Source organism: Phyllostomus hastatus, unplaced genomic scaffold, assembly GCF_019186645.2.
Source record: "Phyllostomus hastatus isolate PE091 unplaced genomic scaffold, TTU_PhHast_1.1 phas_scaffold_177, whole genome shotgun sequence".
Classification (NCBI taxonomy): domain Eukaryota; kingdom Metazoa; phylum Chordata; class Mammalia; order Chiroptera; family Phyllostomidae; genus Phyllostomus; species Phyllostomus hastatus.
Window position 1 is genome coordinate 1,050,574 of NW_025334012.1, and position 20,551 is coordinate 1,071,124.

The 20,551-nt window shown below is 49.8% G+C and overlaps 1 pseudogene; it reads right to left on the reverse strand.

Moving 5' to 3' along the window:
• Positions 1–4,829: 4,829 nt before the first annotated feature.
• On the reverse strand, positions 4,830–8,483 carry LOC123831440 (annotated as a pseudogene).
• Between the last annotated feature and the right edge of the window lie 12,068 nt (positions 8,484–20,551).

Genomic DNA, 20,551 nt, shown 5'->3' on the forward strand with positions numbered 1-20,551 from the left:
GTGCCACCAAGCCACATGGATGCCTAGGTCACTGTGAAAAGGACAGTGAGAGATCTGGGTCATAGGGAGAATGTTTAAAGGCCAGGCCTGGAGGGGCTTGCATCACTTCCAACCAAATATCACTGGCCACACTCAGCAGCGTGGTGCAGAGCACAGCTTTACTACAAGGAGTCCCAGAAAGTAGGGTCTCCCAGGGTGGCCATGCAGAGAATAGCATGCACATAGCACTCCCTGCCTCGTCATCTCCTTTTAATGGTCTTTCTTCTCCACAGCCCACTCTCATGCCCACTGAGAGTTCCATGTACCCCTCCCTTCTGTGTTCCTTCTCACAAAACCTTGTTCTCAGCAAGTAACCAATCAGTCTCCCAGAATAATTAACAAATAATACAGTGAAGAGTTTCTTCTTCTCAGAGTGTTTGCTTTTTAATCAAGGGTTAGTCAACACTGGAAGGCCTTGAACATCCAAAGGAATGAATATGTAATGGTGGAAGTTGAGGCCCATAACAACACTACTAGATATCTGAGAGACATCCACCCTATTCCCTCAGACATGCTTCAGACTGAAGGGGTCTGAGCCACCTCCTCGTCTCTCCTCCCTCCCTCTACCTTGGTCTTGCTGGCAGGATACTGGGCTCCTGGGACTGGCTAAAGCCCATTTTCCATCAAAGATGTGAGTGGAGGCTAATAAAAGGGAGCTTACCCTTCAGTTGAATTACCAGTCCCAGAGCTCCCTATGCAGGGCTTCCTGGACAGTGGACCCTTCCCACCCCCCACCCCCCCCCCACAGCCAGGCTTGCTGTCCTTTTGGAGGCAGAGCATCAAGAATTAGCTGTGACAGTACTCAATGCAGGGACCTGGGGATGGGGGCTGACCCCCCAGGCAGCTCCCCTTCCATGCCATTGGGGAGACTGACATGTTGTAATTAGGAGCTTCTGGACCCAATCTCCATCCAAGGCAGAAAGATGGACCCCTCTACACAGGACAGGTGCCTCCACCCAGAGGCAGCCCCTGGGGCCCAGCATCGGGGAGGCTCATGGTCATGCCAAGGCCCATTGCCCTGTTGCCAGAGGCCTGCTCCTGTTCAAGGGACTCATCCCTGCTGCTCCTTCACCAGCCTCTTTCTCTCAGCTGCCTCACTCTTGTCCTGTTGCATCGACTCCAGTGTCTTTAGAAACAAAGCACACCTGTCTTTTGTTCCTTTTTGCTCTTTTTATCCCTGAAACTCCATGGACCATCACATGCCCATATGGATACACACACATGCACACTCAAACACAGGCCTGTACACAGGTGTGCTGAGGCACACACTGGCATGAATGCACAACTCCCAAATATACTGGCCAAAGACACACAGGTACACGCAGATGCAGAACACAGAGGCTCAGGTGTGTAAGGGTGCAAAGCCACACAGACATGCACATTCACAGATGTACATGGACATCCTGGCCTATCCACAGATAACCAGGAATGTAGACAATGTACACACACTCAAGCAACACACAGATACACACCCACACACAGGTTGTGCACATTCACCAATAGATTCCCACATACACAGATATACACAGGTATACAAAGAAAACTTGTGGACACACCAAGATACATATACACACATGTGCACATGAGCACCCACAGAAATACTTGTACACTTTCCCTGGTCCCCATGCAGAACTACAGCCCAGGGCTCTCTGCCCTCTGAAAACCCAGGGTCAGGTCAAGCTTCCCGCTTCACCAACTCCAGATCCTTCCTGGACCCCAGAACCACACCTGGCACAAGCAGCAGCCACAGTGTTCAGTCTCAGTGTCCCCAGGGTCTGAGAAAGTGGGAGGAGGGGCAGGAGTGGGGGCATGGGGCTACAGAACTGGGGTGGGACCCACACTGCTACCAGATGCCCTGACTTTTGCCCCAGGGCTCTCCTGGGGGGAGGTAGCTCCCACCTGAGAAAGTGATCCCTCCAGGTACCTAGACTAGAGACTGGGGAGAAGGAAAAGGATTGGGGGGAGGAGCCACCCTCCTGGGAATAGGGAACATATATCAGAAGAAGATGGGGCCTTGGAACTCACCCAAAGGTGACTGCGAATTGGGAAATAAGGGCCACTGTTAGGCCAAAAAGGCACAAGGCCACACAAGGCTATTCTCTCTTCCCTCCCATGTGGTTACCACAGGTGGGATCTCACTACTGACAGAGAGGAAGACAGAGAGTGACAGAGAGAGAGAGAGAAAAGGAAAACAAGAAAAAGGAAAGGAAAGAAAAAATATACCAGGCCCTGGCAAGTGTGGCTCAGTTGGTTGGCATGTTGTCCCACAGACAAAAGGTTGTCAGCTAGAGTTCCCGTCAGGGCACTCGACTAGGCTGTGGGTCTGGTCCCCACACCTGGTGCATATGAGGGCAATCTGATCGATGCTTCTCTCTCTGTCTCTCTCTCATCAAAGTTTGTCTCTCTTTCCTTCCCTTCCTCTCTCTACAATCAATAAGCATGTTCTTGAGTGAGGATGAGAAAGGAAAAAAAGGAAGGAAGGGAGGGAGGGAGGAAGTCACAGGCCCCCAAACAGAGTCACCTGTGCTAAGCCCACCCAAACCAAGACTCACTACCTAACCTAACTGCAGTCTCAGCCTCTCTCAGGAATGTTACCTTTAACCAGCCAATGTGCAACTATCTGGTCAGAACTAGTGAGGTAATCCTCTTGATACACCACTTCCAAACGGAGGTGGCCTCACCTCAACCATCTGTTCTTTGCTAGAACATTCCATGTGATCCCTTCTACCTATAAAAGCCTTCCCTTTGTACAGCTCCTCAGAGCTCCTTTCTATTTGCTGGATGAGACGCTGCCTGATTCATGAATCCTTGAATAAAGCCAATTTCCTCTTAAAATGCACTCAGCTGAATTTTGTTTTTTTAACACTCCTCCAATTCTCAAATCAGTGACATCACCCTCCTTTTGGATAGCCGCCCCACTCCCACCCCACCCCGAAGCCCAAAGAGAAGCAACCAAAGCGGGGAGGGGGGGGGGCGGCAGTTCAGCCACGCCCACCCCGTGAGAACCTTCCCCCAGTGGGGAGGGGGTGGGGTGAAAGCCCCAGCCAGGGCTGACAGGGGAACCAGGAGAGCCACCTAATCCGGGCCCCGCCCCCAGGTGGCGCTGCAGTCAAACACCTCAGCACCTTCCCCCTTGCAGCCACCCCTCTCACTCACCACTGGGGGGTGGGGGGGGATGGGCATTCTGCCTTCTTTTACTTCCCTCAAGTCCCACCCTGCAGGAGCGAGCTTTTCCAACCCCGGGAGTCCTCCAAAGGAACAATGAAGACACAAGAGTCAGGAAATGCAGTGGGCAGTTTGGCTTTATGAGCAGGGGAGGCTGGAGGCCCAGCCAGGGCCCAGGGTAGGTAGGGGCAACCAGGAGGGGTGCAGGCAGCAGGTCCAGGGCAGGGTCTCCAGACCACTGGCTTAGGCAGAGCAGATGAAGGGCAGAGGTCTGCAGCAATGCTCGAGTCGCCACTGACCCCCTGGGGGGTGGAGAGCACAGAGATGTCAGCTGCCCATCCCAGTGTGGCCAGAGACCCCATCCCTCCTCCTATGTCTTTCTTGTCTGTCACCACGCATCAGGACACATTGGCCACACATCCCCACGAGTTCCAGGCACTGGGACTTCACCCCAGAAGGCAGTGTGCTAAGTGGGTGTCTGGGCCCCTGGTGAATCCTCACAACCATTCAAGGGGGTGGGTCAGTCACCAACCCCTTTCACAGGGGAGGGGCCTGAGGCTCTGAGGCAAGTGCAGAGCTGGGATGGGAATGGACTGTGGCCACCTTACTCCCCCACACATGGCCTCAGCACTGGACTGAGCTCCACATGTCCCACAACCAGGCAGGGGAAGCTGGCACACTGACTGTCAGCCATCCCCAGTTCCCACACCTCTCCTTCATCCCTCATCCACACCTTTCATTTGCACCTGTCACTCTCATGTGTCACATCAGTGGCTTCCTCTTAACAGAGGAAAGAATGGAGCCCCCAGGCTCTGAACCAAGTTTTGTGAGAATGGAGAGCCCCCACCCAACCCACACACAGGGCAACCGCTAACCCTCCAACTCAGCCCTCCTCACAGACTGGACATTGGTTCTCCAGTTGTGGGGAGCTTGTGGGTTTGGGAAAGTGTGTTCAGGCAGCTCAAAGGGACAGTATGTAAGAGTCCATCTTGCCATCCCTTCCCTTTACCCTGGTGCCCAGTTCTCCTCACCTGTGGTGCATAGAGTTACACAGTTGCCACCCCCCACAGTTAGGCTGTCCTGCAGCCCAGTTTGAATAATTCCAGCAGCTTCCATCATCCCAGAAAAACCTCCTGCATTGGCCCTGGAGAAGAAATAGCTGGGTCAGAGGCAGAGGTCCGGGAAGACAGATTCAGGGGTTTCAGAAAATGCCTACTAATATCCTTCTGGATACTGCTCACCCAGCTAGGAGCCAGAAATCCTAGAGACCCACCCCTGAGGCTGTGCAGGCAAGGCCAACAGAGCCATCACACAGAGCAGGCTTTTCTGCAAATATGAATCTCCTGTGGGTCTTTTTAACAGGCAGATCTTGATTCAGGATTCACAGATGGGACCCAAGATAGTGCCCTTCTAACAAGCTTCCAGAAGATGCTAATAACTGCTTGGTCCATGGACCACACTTGAGGAGCAAATACAATGGCACTTATTTACCCACTAGGCCGGAGCTACTCAGAGAGGAGAAGCACCCCATTTAGACATGAGGAAGACATTCAGCCTGAAAGTGACCAAGCTGGGCATGGAACCTATCTCCTGATCCCAGTGGTATGCTGGCAAGTGTTCAACAATCAGCTCTGGGGGAAGACGAGACGGCAGAGAGTGGGAGGAATGCTGATTTGTAACAATTGCCAATTTCCTTGGTGTGAACACACCCACTGTGGCACATTTCATACTGCAGGCATGAAGCCACTGAACAGAGGAGCTGAGAGGAGATGTGTACAATCACCGGTTCTCCTGATCCAGCCAAGCCAGCACCCACACAAGGTCACCTCAAATGCTGAAATGAAGCCTGATGCCAGGCAGGTGCTCCCTTGAGGCAATGGGAGAGACCTTCCTGTATTTGGGAGTTGGACACTCACTTACCGCTGCCCCCAGATGACAGCCTCCAATCCAGACTTGGCCTTGGTTGAGTGCACTGGTCATGCACTGCAGATGGTAATTGATGCCGATGTTGTGGATGGAGACGAGGGTACCTCTGTAGCAATTCCTGCAAGTATGCTGAAGCAGAAAGAAGGTGGGGTAGAGAATTCACAGATTTTTCTCCAGTCCTGGAGTCTCCATGAGACAGACAGCTCTGCATCCCTTGTCCAGTCAGAAATCAGGGATCTACTAGCCCCCTCATTCCCATCCCTTGGTCCTTTATCTGTCATCAGGATCTTTTTGCAGGAAAGAAGAATAATACTCAGAATAATCATAGCTACCATTTATTGACAGTTTCCATCAACCCAGGGACTTTTACAAATGCTTTCCATGTATTATCTTATTTAATTGTCACCACAACTCTAAGAGTTTGATACTGTATATCTCCACTGTACAAGTGAAAAAAACTGAGGCTCTGAGCACCACCACCCTGCCCCTGCACCACTGATGCTCCATGGAGGGCAGAGGTTGATCGTCAGGGGTTACAGCCAGTCCTTGCAGCTGGCTAGCCTGGTTAAATCTCCCCCATTGGCCTACCAGCAGTAATCAAGGCTCAAATACAAGAGCAGGGTTTACTCAGCCCACAGGAAAAGGCATGCCTCAAGTACCCAGCTTGGGTGAAATGGGAGGCTGTGCCCTGGACCCTACAGGACACCTACTACATTAGCCCATACTACCAAGACATAGATTCAAAGCAGCTCTACCTAAAACATAGAAGCAAACATGGGGAGGCTGCCAAAACAAGCAGACAAAGAAAGATGGCCCAAATGAAAGAACAGATCAAAACTCCAGAGAAAGAGCTAAATGAAATGAAGATAAGCAACCTATCACATGCAGAGTTCAAAATACTGGTTATAAGGATGCTAAAGCAACTTAAGTGAGGACCTCAACAGCATAAAGATCCAGGCAGAAATAAATGATACCCTAATTGAAATAGAGAACAATTTACAGGGAAACAACGGTAGAGTGGATGAAGTCAAGAAGCAAATCAATGATTTGAAACATACACAAGCAAAAAACAACCAATCAGACAACACAAGAAAATAGAATCCCCCCCAAAATGAGAATAGTATAAGCAGCCTTTGGGACAACTTCAAGGGGTCCAACATTTGCATCATAGGGGTGCCAGAAGAAAAGAAAGAGCAAGAAATTGGAAATCTGTCTGAAAAAAATAATGAAAGAAAACTTCCTTATTTGGTGAAGGAAATAAACATGAAAATCCAGGAAGCACAAAGAGTCCCAAATGAAATAGATACAAAGGGGGCCTATTTTGAGACATATCATAACTGAAATGCCAAAGTTTAACAATAAAGCAAGAATGTTAACAGCAGCAAGAGAATAGAAGCTAGTTACCTAAGAAGAGGTCCCATAAGACTCTCAGCTGATTTCTCAAAAGAAACTTTGCAGGCTAGAAGGAATTGGCAAGGTTTTTTTAAAATTTTATTTATTTTTCTTTAGAGGGGAAGGGAAGGAGAGAGGGAGAGAAATATCAGTGTATGGTTGCCTCTCATGCATTCCCTGCTGGGAACTAGCCTGCAACCCAGGCATATGCCCTGACTGGGAATCAAACTGCAATCCTTTGGTTCGCAGGCCCACGCTCAATCCACTGAGCTACACCAGCCAGGGTGTAAGAAATATTCAGTCATGAAATGCAGGGACCCACAGCCAAGATTGCCCTACCCAGCAAAGTTATCATTTAGAATCAAAGGGCAGAGAAAGAGCTTCGCAGGCAAGAAAAAACTGAAGGAGTTCATCAGCATCAGAGTATTATTTTATAAAATGTTAAAGGGACTTATTTAAGGAAAAGGAGATCGAAACTATCAACAATAAAATGGCAAAGATACACACATATCAACAATGGCATCTAAAAAAACTGAGGAAACAAGAACAGACATAAATCATGGACATAGAGAGCGTTTTGAGGGTTGTCTGATGGGAGGGGTTTGTGGGGGAAATGGATGAAAAGGTGAGGGGATTAAGAAGTATGAACAAGTATTTAAAGCATAACTGTGGTAATGTAAAGTACAGCATAGGAAATGGAGTAGCCGAAGAACTGATATGCCTGACCCATGGATATGAACAAGGTGTGGAGATTGCCTGAAGGAGTAGCAGGTGCTGGTTGGAAGTGGGGGAAAGGGGAAAAATCAGGACAACTGTGATAGCATAATGAGTAAAATACACTTTTTTAAAAGACAAAATACTGAAGCTCCGAAAGGTTGAAGTGACTTGCCTAGGTAACACAGCCTATGGCAGGCATAGCAAAGATTTAACACAAGTACATCTAATACCAAACCTTCTATCCAAATCAGTGATTTTCAAGTGCTGTCTCCTACCAAAAATACCATCATCACCTGGGACTTTATTGTTAATGCAAACTTTAGGAAAGCCTGATGTACTTAGGCTTTGAGAACCACTAGTCTCAGCGAAATAGGGAAGTTTGAATCCACTCTCTTACCCTCCCACTGGTTCTCCTTCCACAGTAGCCATGCTGACACTTACCTGAGCAACTGTAAAGACTTGGGGAGTCCTCACCAAGATGTAGCGGCAGGTCTTGCACCCAGGACTTCCCACTATTTCGACTGTGTCCTCTGTCCTGGGGCACTGCAAGTTGGTGTCGAGGGCACTTGGGTCCAACTGCAAAGCCTTCTCGTCGTCAAAGTCATTTTGGTAGCCAGACGCCTCCACTTGCTCTTCTTCTGACTGAATCTTCTCTTCAGTCAGGGCCAACTCTCCCTCCTGATCCCCTGAACCTTCCAGACCCTGGCTCAGGTCTGCCTGTGTGTCTTGGCTGTGCAGGTGGGGAGCATGATTCTCTGGGAAGAAGAGACAACTTACCATCAGGTGGAGTTTTGCCTTCTTCCAGGACCGTGGACAGCTCTGCACAGCCCCAATGGGGCCTTCCTAGTGCTGCTGTCTGGAGCCAGCACTGGAAGGATCTCCTCCATGTGGGGTGAGGTGAGAACTCACACAAGTGCATGAGACCCTGCCACTGGCTGACACACATGTGTATTTTGGGGGGTGGGATATGAAGCCCTTCATCTTCACAGGTGAGTGGTTGTTACCTTCTGAAGGAGCCTGACAAGAATTAAGGTCACAGTTCTGAGTCCAGGAGAAATCTTACCAGAGAAGGGCTGGGTCAGCTGAAGAAGAAAAGCTGTGACCTGGCCCCAAGATAGCCACAAAGGTGCAGGAAAGAGGAGGAAAGAAAAATCTGGATGAGAAGGGAAGGGGAGGACTTACCCAGACGAAAAGCAGCAACACTCCCCAGCAGGAGAAGGGGGCAGGAGCAGAGGGTGTTTCATATCCACTCAGTCTTGTGACAGGGACACAGCACCACTTTCCCTCCTTGAGGATGTCCTGTGTGTCTGTGCAGCCCTGTCACTTAACAGAGATGCAACTGTTTGTTTAATTAGTTGATTAAAGGACAATCTGGAGAGCTTCCATCTCACCCAATAAACAGAACCTAACCTGGAGACTTGGAAAAGATTGTGGGGGAGTCAGCTCAAGTACAGAAGTCCCTTGTACATGAGAGTTCCATCACTGTCCCTGGGACAGCACTTAGTCCAGACCATTGTCTCTGCAGGGGCAGGTCTGCTAGGGATCAGAGTCACCTTCACTCACACTGGGGGGAGCAGTAAAAGAACAACAGCCATCATGGTCCGAAGGATAAGCCATATAGGCTTCTGCCCTCTTCCAAGCTGTGGACCCACCCTGCCTGGGAAACAGGAGGACCACTCACCTTGCAAGAGTCCGTGCCTCCACTCTCAGTGCCTCTGGCTCCTGAGCATCCAAGGCAGCCCTTATACTAGGCTTTTGGGGAAGTAGGAAGAAACTAGAATGATTGCCTCAGGCTAGGGTGCTGGTCACTGGAGCTGATAAGAAGACATTTGCTCAACTCACATGCTCTCTGCTGGGACTGCAGGGACCTGCCTCCCAGAGCTTACTGGCACACATGGGTGTCCAAACACCCAGGTGCTAGAGAAGACCCCACATGTCTACTGTCCACACTTACTTACCATTGGCACCCCAAATGGGCCCCGGCCTTTACTCCCCAGCAACCTCCCTCTGGTCAATATCCAAGCAAATAAAGTAGAGGATCCCAGGATGCTGAAGGACTCTGAGGCAGGGAGGGAGGGGGCCAAGGGAGCCTCATTCTCCTGAGTGGTTGTCTACACCAGGGATTTTACATGCATCCCATCCCGGAATCCTACCTTCACCCTCACTCCCATGAGCATGCATGAGATCCTCACTTCACAGGTGTGAAAAATGAGATTCTGAGAGGGAAAGTCACTTGCCAAGGTTGCACAGGAAGTGAGGGGCCTGAGATTTCTAAGTCTCTTTTTGGCTCCCAAACCGCCCTCTACCCATCTCCCCCTTCTCCCATTCTTCCCACACCCTCCTTCCTGTCCTTCCTCTCTTCCTCTTTCTCACTCTTCTCCTCCCTCTTTTTTCATCTTGAGTGTGTGAAAACTTATGCTCTTTCTTCCATTATATGGGTCAGGATCAAGGTTCCTGGCCTTTGCATTATTACCATTTGCAGTCAAATAGGTCTTTGATGTGGGAGCTGTCCTCTGCACTGTAGAAAGTGTGGCAGGACCCATAGTCTTTACCCAATAGACATCAGGGGCACCTCCACCCAGTCAAACCCATTGTCCTCTGCAGACTGGTACAACTACTATGGAAATCAGTATGGAACTTCCTCAGAAAACTAAAATAGATCTGCCCTTTTGACCCAGCAATTCCACTGCTGGGACTATATCCTAAGAACCCTAAAACACCAAGACAAAAGAAACTTTGCTCCCCTAATGTTCATATCAGCACAATTTACAATACCTAAGTGCTGGAAGCAACCTAGATGTCCATCAGTAAATGAATGGATCAAAAAACTATGGTACATTCACACAATGGAATTCTATGCAGCAGAAAGAAAGAAGGAGCTCCTACTCTTTGCAACAGCGTGGATGGAGCTGGAAAACATTGTGCTAAGCGAATCAAGCCAGGCAGTGAAAGAAAATACCATATGATCTCATCTTTAATAGGAACCTAAACAACAAAACAAAGAAACAAGCAAAATATAGTCAAAGACACTGAAATAGAGGGCAGGCTGACAGTGACCAGAGGAGAGAGAAGAGGGAATTTCAGGGGAGAATGGGAAGGGTTTACAGGAACAAATTTGAAGGACACATGGACAAAAACTGGGGGTGTGGGGTGGTAATGGGAGGGAAGTGGGGAGGGTTGGGTGGGTGGGCTGGAATGGGAGTAAAAGGGAGAAAACTGTACTTGAACAATAATTAGAATAAAATTTTTTAAAAAATTGTAAACCCATTGTCCCCCCAAAGACAATTGAAAACCTTTTCACACATTTCCAGATACCCTCTGGGGAGCAAAGTTGCCACACTGAGGATCACTGATCTACAATATGCCATTTTGTTCAACCACAAGGCAAATCTCTGGGCCAAAAGGCCACAGCTGGACTGGAAATCTTTGTACAGAATCACTCACACACCCTGTGGGCCACTTGCCCCCCCTCACCACCACTCCCCAGCTCACACCAGCCCTCCATCACCACCAGGATCAGGACTGGGGGGAAGAGAGTGAGGCACTCCTTTTAGGTGCAAGTTTTAAGAGGGCACCAAAGAATTCAGTAGTCAAGATAAGTACTTTAATGCAACCTTTCTGAAAAATCAAAATAAATGCAAAAAGTCTGTGATGAACAAAATATCAAAACTTGAATCAAACAAGCTCCACACAAGTGCACTGTAGCCCCCAAAACACCCCTGCAACTGTGGAGCCCTGACTTTACTGGATATCCCTGCCAGGAGCTAGTGGCCTTGCCAGGGTGGCTGACTCAGCTCTGTGACATTCTTGCTGGGAAGTGCCTACTTCTTCTTTCAAACCCCCAGCCCAGCCCTCCAGGATCAGGGCACCAGGGACAGGTACCCCATGGGTGGAAGAGGCTTGGGCTTCTTTCTATCCTTGCTCTCTAAGGACACCTGCAAATGGAGAAGTATCTGAGAGGTCACTGCTGGGCCTCATTGCAGAGTCCCTAACGGTCTGGACTGCTATCTCTCTAGCCCAACTGACAAGACCCTCAGCTTATCAACCTGACATGGGTGGTGGGGATTGACCAATTCTGGGGCCCAAATTCTTGGTCTGAAATTTAAAACTTGAGGCCACCCTGGTGGAAGAGAGGGAAGGGCCAGACCCACTCCCCATCCTTCTCCTCCCTCCTGAGGCCCAGACCAGGGGCACCCCATCACTCATGGTTTTGAGGACCAACAGGGACAGTGGCTCTCAAGAGCAAGCCCCTCTATGAGCTTTACACACACTGTTTCATTTGAACAACCTGTGTTACATGTGAGGAAATGGGCATCTGAGAGCCTGAACAAGTTGCCCAGATCACACAGCAAGTCAGAGACAGGTCTCAAAGCAGGTCTTCCAGCTCCTAAGCCTCCATCCCCATACCTACCCTTCTTCTGTCCCCTCTCACTCATCTCCCTTTCTCTACAAACCTTTCCCTTCCCCCCTGTTTTCTTTGCACTCAAACCCCAGGCAAAGATATTTCCATGGCTTTGATGACCACAGTGCTGTCTGAGTTAAAACTGGAAATAACATTTTTGAAGGGCCTCCACAGACCAAACACTACATTCCATGGAGGCTTTGACATCCATTAACCTTCATCTTTACAATCATCCTATGAATTAGGTATTGCCTTCACTGGTCTGCATACCTTCCAGAGAAGTTCAGAGAGGTTAAATGACTTGCCCAAGTTCATACAATTAGAAAGGAATAGCAGTTATGACTGTAGTCTGACTCCTATGAACCTGCTTCTCTGATTGGTCCCTCAGTCCACATTACCCACAGGCAGTCTATGCAAGCAGCCAATGTTTCAGCATCCATGAACCTCCAACTGTCTGGCTTACTCTTTGTGTTTATGTTCATAGGGTTGCAAACTCTGCCTCTTGTCTCAGGATTCAGTGCAGTCCCACATGAAGGACGGGGTGCTTCTCACTCACTGTCTTGAGAGGCAGTGCACTGTGATGCAAATGAAGGACAAGTCCCAGAGTCAGCCCCTCCATGTCTAAGTTTTCCATCTGTGAACTGAGGCTAAGGACAGATCCTACCTCTAAGGACGTTGTTTCCAGGAATGTTCTTAAGACAGAGCCTGGCCAGGGGGCTGGGGTGGGAAGCAGGACTGGGAAACGTGACCCTTCTCCACAAATGAGCACTGAGTCTCGAGTGCCCTCCTGCAGCGTGCTTGCTGGGTGCCAGGAGCCCCAGGGATTCCATTGTAATGACACGAGCTAGTTTCACAAAGCTTAGTCGTCCCCTTGCTGAAGAAGGGGAAAGTCAGTTTTTTGAGATGTGAGGCCAGTCCTCTTATTTCATTAATTTTACATTTTAAATCTTTTTCTGTGGATGTATAATATGTGTCCAGTAAAGCTCATAAGTTCTTGGGGAAGTTTTACAGAATGAATGCACCCCAGTAACCATGCCCAGGTTGGGATACAGAATATTACCTGCAGACTCCTCCTTCGTGTCCCCTTCTTCTCATTAATGCCCCAAAAGGAATTCTTACAGATTGGAAGTCACACTTCTGTCACAACAAAGACACCCAACAGAGGATTTATGAGGGACAAGACAAAGTCTACCTAACACTTAATACTGAGCCTGGCACCTGATAATGCTTAATAAATGCAATGTTTTCTTGTTCATGATCATCAATAACCAAATAAAGGGAAGCAATGCCTTCCTCCTTCAGGATGTGAAGTCCACTAGGGCTGGTGTGGCAGGTGGACACATCTACTTTGGCTCCACCCTGCACAGCAGCCAGCACGAGGCTGACCCCGCACAGCATTTCAGAGATGACTCCACCATCTCTGCTATCGGCAACCTGCTGTGGCACAGCTACAGTTGGCCTCAGCTTGATTGCAATCTCTTCCCCAACTGAATGTGCAGCCTTGAGCAAGTAGCTTCTCTGAGCTGGGCCACACTCAAAACATGAAAATTCTTGACTTGCCTCCCTCTGTGACCCTGGTCCCATCTTTAATCGTCAGAATTTTCAGAATTTGAGGAGTCCAGGCAATGGACCCCAGACTTTCTAACCACCTTCCTGGTGGGGAAAGGGTCCAGAATGCCCTTTTCCATTCCTGTGGGAAGGGAAGTTGGAGATTGGGACTCCCTCATGTCCAACTGGGTTGCAGTCCTATGCCTCACAATGAACCCAAGAATATGCCTGCCTCCCCACAGTGCCCCCATCCCCACAGGATCATGGACCAGAGGCAGCCAACGTTTCCTCTGTGGAATCCCAGTGGTGAAAAGAATATGCTCTGAAATCTCATAGATAATGAATGATGGAAGAAAGTGATTCTTAGTTAAGATTGCTACAGAATGAGCTGGGCAAATACACCCTGAAATCAGATCACAGGCTGCAATTTTCATACAATAACAGAAGCAGCTGATACTGAAGAAGAACTTTCTATGTGCTCAGTATTTGTGGTGTTCCTCAACAACTCTAGGTGGCAAGTACCATTGTCATCTGTAAATTGGAAACAAAAACACTGAAGCTCAGACTGGTTATGTTACTGCCAGGTAAGCATCAAACCAGGATTTGAGTGGAGAGCCTGCATTCTAACCCTCCACAGCTCCCTTCCAATGTGCAGAATCAATGCACAGAGTGCTCATGGGGACCCTAGAAGCTACTGAGGCAGGTGACAATTGGGAGGCATGAAGAGTGTCCTTCTTGGAATTAAAAGGACCCTGGTTCCATTCCTGGCTCGATTACTCAGGAGTGGGCTCAGTAGGCAGACACCTCATCTCCCAGGCTGTACTGACCAGTCTGAGAGTTTGGTTAAGGATGACGCCTCACAGTGTTTAGGCAGGGTGAACTGGGAAGCTGGTTGTGCAACAATCTACTAAATGCCTGGCACATGGTAGATCCTCAGTAAACAAACACTTCTCAATGTTTTCCCCATTCTAGGACCAGAAAGAGGGAGGCTCAGAAGAGTTAAGTGATGCTCAAAATTTCACATTCTAGCAATTGGTGGAGATTGAAATTCATCTGTCACCCAAGAGAAGAGATTTTCTGATCATTCTCTACATACCCATCACTGCATGGGACAACTCTCAGCCCCCCACCAAGGGAGCCAAGTCATGAGCACTTGGAGTTATAACTCTGCTCCCCCTCAGCTGGAAACTCAGAGACAAGATTGGAGGTTCCATCAGTGGGGAGAACCCAGGCATGGGGCACACACAGACACTGCAGGGAGGTTTGTGCCCATGCCCTTCAGCTGACTCACCCAATTGGCAGAGGCTGGTGGAATGAATGGGAAAGGCAGGCTGGCCATGGTTAGTGGTGATGGGCTTTCTGGTATGCTGCTGTCAGCACCAGGCTGGCCACACACATCACCCTGAGACAGCTTCTGCCAGACACAGGAAGACTCCTCCAGAGGGCGCTGTGTAGCTCGAGCTCTTCCACCTACATAGTCCATTCTCTGTTGGCCAGGTGTGAGGGGACAGCATTCTGACTCAAACTGTCCATCCTTCCATTCCCTTCCCCAACACCACACCCCAGAAATACCAACCTTCTGCAAGGCCTCCTGGCTCCGGTCAGCCAGCAGTTTCTGCAATCAAGGCCCTGTGAGTGGGTGACCAGAAATCTCAGGGTGGGGGCAGGTTAAGGAGGCTTCTTCCTCTCTTCTTTCCTTCTTTTCTCTATTCCTTCCTTCCTTCCTTCCTTCCTTCCTTCCTTCCTCTTTCTTCCCTTTCTTTTCTTCTTCCTTTTCTCTCTTTCTTTCTTCCTCTTTCTTTCACGTTCCCTCTTTCCTTTTTCCTTTTCTTCCTTCTCTCTCTCTGTATCCCTGCCTTTCCCCCTACCCTCCCTTTTCTATACCCAATACTTCTTCAGCCTCCATTCCGAGCCAATTCAAGTGAAAAGCCCTGGGGATACAGTGGGTGATAAAGGATACAGTCACTGCCCACAAGGAGTCCCCAGCCTAATGGAAGACACTGATTTGTTGAAATCATATGTAAACTGCCACTGTGACTAGCTCTCTCAGGGAGAGGTACCTGGTGCTTTGAAACCCTGTTACTAGGTTGACAGGCCAGAAGGAAGGGAGATCTGAGCTGGGAGCAGAGGAACTGTAGGAGTTGCCTACAAGTTGGGAAGGACACATTCCAGGCAAGGAAAATAAAACCAGTTCACTTTAAATAGCACTCTAAACTTTAATGTGATTTTGTTTATAATAAATTATTAATAGCTGCTGTTAATTAAGAACCTACTGTGTGCCAGGACCAAGCACTTTTCATGTGGGGACTCATTTTTTCCTCACCACTCTCAGAGGTGGGCACCCTGACCTCCATTTCAGGTGAGGGAACATGGCACTGAGAAGCTAGACTCATTCAAGGGCATGCGACCTGAGAAGGTGAGAACCAAGGTGCCCCAGGCCTCTGTGCACCCAAGTCCCTGGCTCCACCAGGAACACACAGCCCTGGCCCCGGTAATTGGCGTGTCTGTGCTCATGGACTGTCTGCATGGACTGCTGAGGAAGCAAAGAGTGGCACTAAAACTGAACAGGAAGATTGTTGTCTATCACTGACTTTGGCTTAAGACTGGGGAATTTTGCCTTTGAACATTTCCCATTCTAAACAGCACAAGACAACCTCTGCCATGTTTTCAGGCAGAAGCCAGCTTGGACAAATGCTTGCAGGCTGGTTTCTGTCTTGAACCAAAGCCACAGCATGGCATGGGGAGCAAAAGGTGGGCACACCTCTCTCTGCTCTCCCCCCAGGCCATCACAGCTGTTCCCGACAACATGTGCAGCCACATCCACCCACACACATTCCTGCTGCCTGCCCCAGGAATGATGTGTCAGGTTTGTGGTGCCTTAGGTTCATGAACTCACCCAGTCCTCACAGCTCCATGATGTGTCCCTGTTATTCGCATTTTGCAGATGAGGAAACTGAGGTACCTGAGTGCCAGAGCCTGCATAGGGAAGAGTTGGGAGTTGGTGTTGGACAGCCCAACGTCAGAGCCCAAGCTGCCTCTACTTTTTATTCCTAAGCTTCTCTCTGGTCCTCCCCACAGCCCTGTGGTACTTCTTACCTCTGTTTCATGAAAGGAAACTGAGGCTGCCCAGAGCTGGTCAGTGCCTGCAGAGCCCAGAGCCTTTTCAGCACCTACTACTACAGTCCAGGTTCATGCCTGAGAGGTAACACAAGGGGCCAAGAACCTGCTGTTTGTGGTTAGAAAATAAATAGCCCAACCTCCTGGCAGCAGATCACAGCCACCTGGAAGACCTGGGGAGGTGGTCCTGGGTGTAATCACCCTGCCTGCTGGTGAGTACCTGCACTGTGGGCAGCAACCTGCCAGGTACCCAGTGGCCACCAGAAATGTCCTACCTGGGACCTCCCCATGGCTGAACAAAGGACCAGAGCCTGTGCTTTGGAGCTGCTTGGAAGTGTCCTTCCCAAAGAATACTAGAGCATGTGGTCCCTGCTGTGCCCGAGCCACACCCGATGCACCTGGAATCCTCGGGCCTCTGAGGGGCTGGCAGAAAATGGGGCTCCAGGAATGCCCACTGGAGTCCTTGCCCAAGCTTCCAACCTGGGGACGAGGGTCCGGGGACCCTGGGAAGCCAGCAGCCAACACCTTCAGCTAAACACTAGATTAACCAACAATGATTAATGGATGCATCGTCAGTCCCTAGAAACTTCTAAAGTGGCTCTTTGGCAGCAGCTGGCCCCTGGACTCTATTATCTCTGATGTTCTCTCGTCTGATGACCTGGGTGGCTCTCCTGGCTACTGTCATCTGGGAGCCCTGCTCAGGCAGCAGAGGGGGTCAGCAGAAGAGGGGGGCACAGTGTCCCAACTCCTATGTGAAGGGGGACCTCCCGCCAGGACGGGTGGGTGGGTGATAAACTGGCTGTGATGTGGCCATGGGATGGGTTGTGAGCAGCTGTTTACAATCACGTTTCTGGCAACTCTTGGATGCCACCCAGAAAAGCTTACAGGATTATTTCCAGTGTCACCTGCACACGTTCACATGATTGTGGGGGACACGTGCCAACGTGTGAGCCACGGTTGTTTCTCCGTGGTGGGACTTCTTCTTCACCTAGTTCTGTATTTTCCGACCTGTCTTATGACCCCCGGGTGTTTCGTATGTAAGGGTGAATGTGACGAGAAGGGAACACCTGCAGCAGACCCGACCTTAGGAGTCAGACAAACCTGGGTTCAAACACCAGCCGCACAACCTGCTAGTTGGATGATCTTGGACACCATGGGCCACTCGCAGCCTGACTTGCCTCATCTGCAAACAGGGCATGAGGACCGAGACTGTCACACAAAGTCCCTAACTCATGCTGTCAGCTGTCTTTGGAAAGACAGGTGCCCTCCAGCTCATGAAGTGTCCTCTGTCCCCCGGGGATGGCCCTGCCGGGCAGGCAGCCTCCTGCAGAGGGGACAGCTTTGCTCCAGCCAGTCTCTGCTGAGGCTGGTAGGGGAGAGGAGGGTTCCTCTAGGAGTCTGTTGCAGAGGGAGGTCAAAACTTGTGAAACTCCTGGTTGCTTCCTTCCTCCTTTGAAAGAGCAGTTGGTCCCAGCTATGCAAGAGGTTACAGGAGGCAGGATCTCCAGACTGTGCACATGGGCGGCTGCTCTCCTCCCCTACTCGTCTTGGCCAGAAGTCATCTCTGACTCTGGATGTGTGCTCTCTACCCTTCCTGAGGAATCCAGGCATCTTCTTTGTCTTAAGGAACATCTCTATTGAGATATATTGCACAAACCACACAAGTCACCCATTTAAAGTGTTAATTCAGTAGTTTTTAGTGTATTTCAGAATGGTATGACCACTACCAATTTTAGAAAATTTTCATCTTGCTGAAAAAGAAGCCCCTGCCCCATTGGCAGTCATTAGCTGCCCCCTCTGCCCGGGAAATCCCTACTCTACTTTCTGCCTCTAGAGGTGTGCCTACTCTGGACATTTCACAAGCAACGGCTATCATACCATGTGCAGACTCTTGTGACTGGCCTCTGTCATTCAGCCTCAAGTGTTCAAGGCTGATGCATGCCATAGCTCGTGTCAGTGCTCCATCACCTTTGTATTGCTGCCTAATGCTCCCCTGTGTGCATCGACCACACTCTGACTCTCCATCCACCACTAGGTAGACATTCAGCATCCTTTCTGAATTTAATATACTAACTGTAAGGACAGCTGTGACCTGCTGAGTACCTACCCCGTGCAGGTACTTGACCTAATTTCTAACTCTAACAACAGTCCTGACAAAGAAACTGCTGTGTAGCGGGGAAGTGGCCCATGCAGGGTCACACTGGTCATGGGGTAGGATGACAAACAAATTGATCAGGTCCCTCCCTGTCCTTCCCCCCACACCACCCCACTGCCTTGCCACCCCATGTGCTCTGCTCCCTCCTTCCACATGGCTCTGAGAAGAGAATAGGAACCCTTTTGCCCAGTGACTGTTACTGAACAGACCCCAGCTGGTGCCAAGCTGTTGGCAAATACACATTAGTCACCGAGCCAGACCCTAATGCCTCCTCCTGAACTGCCACCTTCTTTTCCCTCAGTTAGGCTAAACCAGGTTTTGCTGCAGTGACAAGTAAACTGCAAAATCTGAAGGTTTAATATGGCAAAGAAGGTCAGGCCACCCCCTCCTTCTGGTAGCTGTGCCACCAAGCCACATGGATGCCTAGGTCACTGTGAAAAGGACAGTGAGAGATCTGGGTCATAGGGGAATGTTTAAAGGCCAGGCCTGGAGGGGCTTGCATCACTTCCAACCAAATATCACTGGCCACACTCAGCAGCGTGGTGCAGAGCACAGCTTTACTACAAGGAGTCCCAGAAAGTAGGGTCTCCCAGGGTGGCCATGCAGAGAATAGCATGCACATAGCACTCCCTGCCTCGTCATCTCCTTTTAATGGTCTTTCTTCTCCACAGCCCACTCTCATGCCCACTGAGAGTTCCATGTACCCCCTCCCTTCTGTGTTCCTTCTCACAAAACCTTGTTCTCAGCAAGTAACCAATCAGTCTCCCAGAATAATTAACAAATAATACAGTGAAGAGTTTCTTCTTCTCAGAGTGTTTGCTTTTTAATCAAGGGTTAGTCAACACTGGAAGGCCTTGAACATCCAAAGGAATGAATATGTAATGGTGGAAGTTGAGGCCCATAACAACACTACTAGATATCTGAGAGACATCCACCCTATTCCCTCAGACATGCTTCAGACTGAAGGGGTCTGAGCCACCTCCTCGTCTCTCCTCCCTCCCTCTACCTTGGTCTTGCTGGCAGGATACTGGGCTCCTGGGACTGGCTAAAGCCCATTTTCCATCAAAGATGTGAGTGGAGGCTAATAAAAGGGAGCTTACCCTTCAGTTGAATTACCAGTCCCAGAGCTCCCTATGCAGGGCTTCCTGGACAGTGGACCCTTCCCACCCCCCACCCCCCCCCCACAGCCAGGCTTGCTGTCCTTTTGGAGGCAGAGCATCAAGAATTAGCTGTGACAGTACTCAATGCAGGGACCTGGGGATGGGGGCTGACCCCCCAGGCAGCTCCCCTTCCATGCCATTGGGGAGACTGACATGCTGTAATTAGGAGCTTCTGGACCCAATCTCCATCCAAGGCAGAAAGATGGACCCCTCTACACAGGACAGGTGCCTCCACCCAGAGGCAGCCCCTGGGGCCCAGCATCGGGGAGGCTCATGGTCATGCCAAGGCCCATTGCCCTGTTGCCAGAGGCCTGCTCCTGTTCAAGGGACTCATCCCTGCTGCTCCTTCACCAGCCTCTTTCTCTCAGCTGCCTCACTCTTGTCCTGTTGCATCGACTCCAGTGTCTTTAGAAACAAAGCACACCTGTCTTTTGTTCCTTTTTGCTCTTTTTATCCCTGAAACTCCATGGACCATCACATGCCCATATGGATACACACACATGCACACTCAAACACAGGCCTGTACACAGGTGTGCTGAGGCACACACTGGCATGAATGCACAACTCCCAAATATACTGGCCAAAGACACACAGGTACACGCAGATGCAGAACACAGAGGCTCAGGTGTGTAAGGGTGCAAAGCCACACAGACATGCACATTCACAGATGTACATGGACATCCTGGCCTATCCACAGATAACCAGGAATGTAGACAATGTACACACACTCAAGCAACACACAGATACACACCCACACACAGGTTGTGCACATTCACCAATAGATTCCCACATACACAGATATACACAGGTATACAAAGAAAACTTGTGGACACACCAAGATACATATACACACATGTGCACATGAGCACCCACAGAAATACTTGTACACTTTCCCTGGTCCCCATGCAGAACTACAGCCCAGGGCTCTCT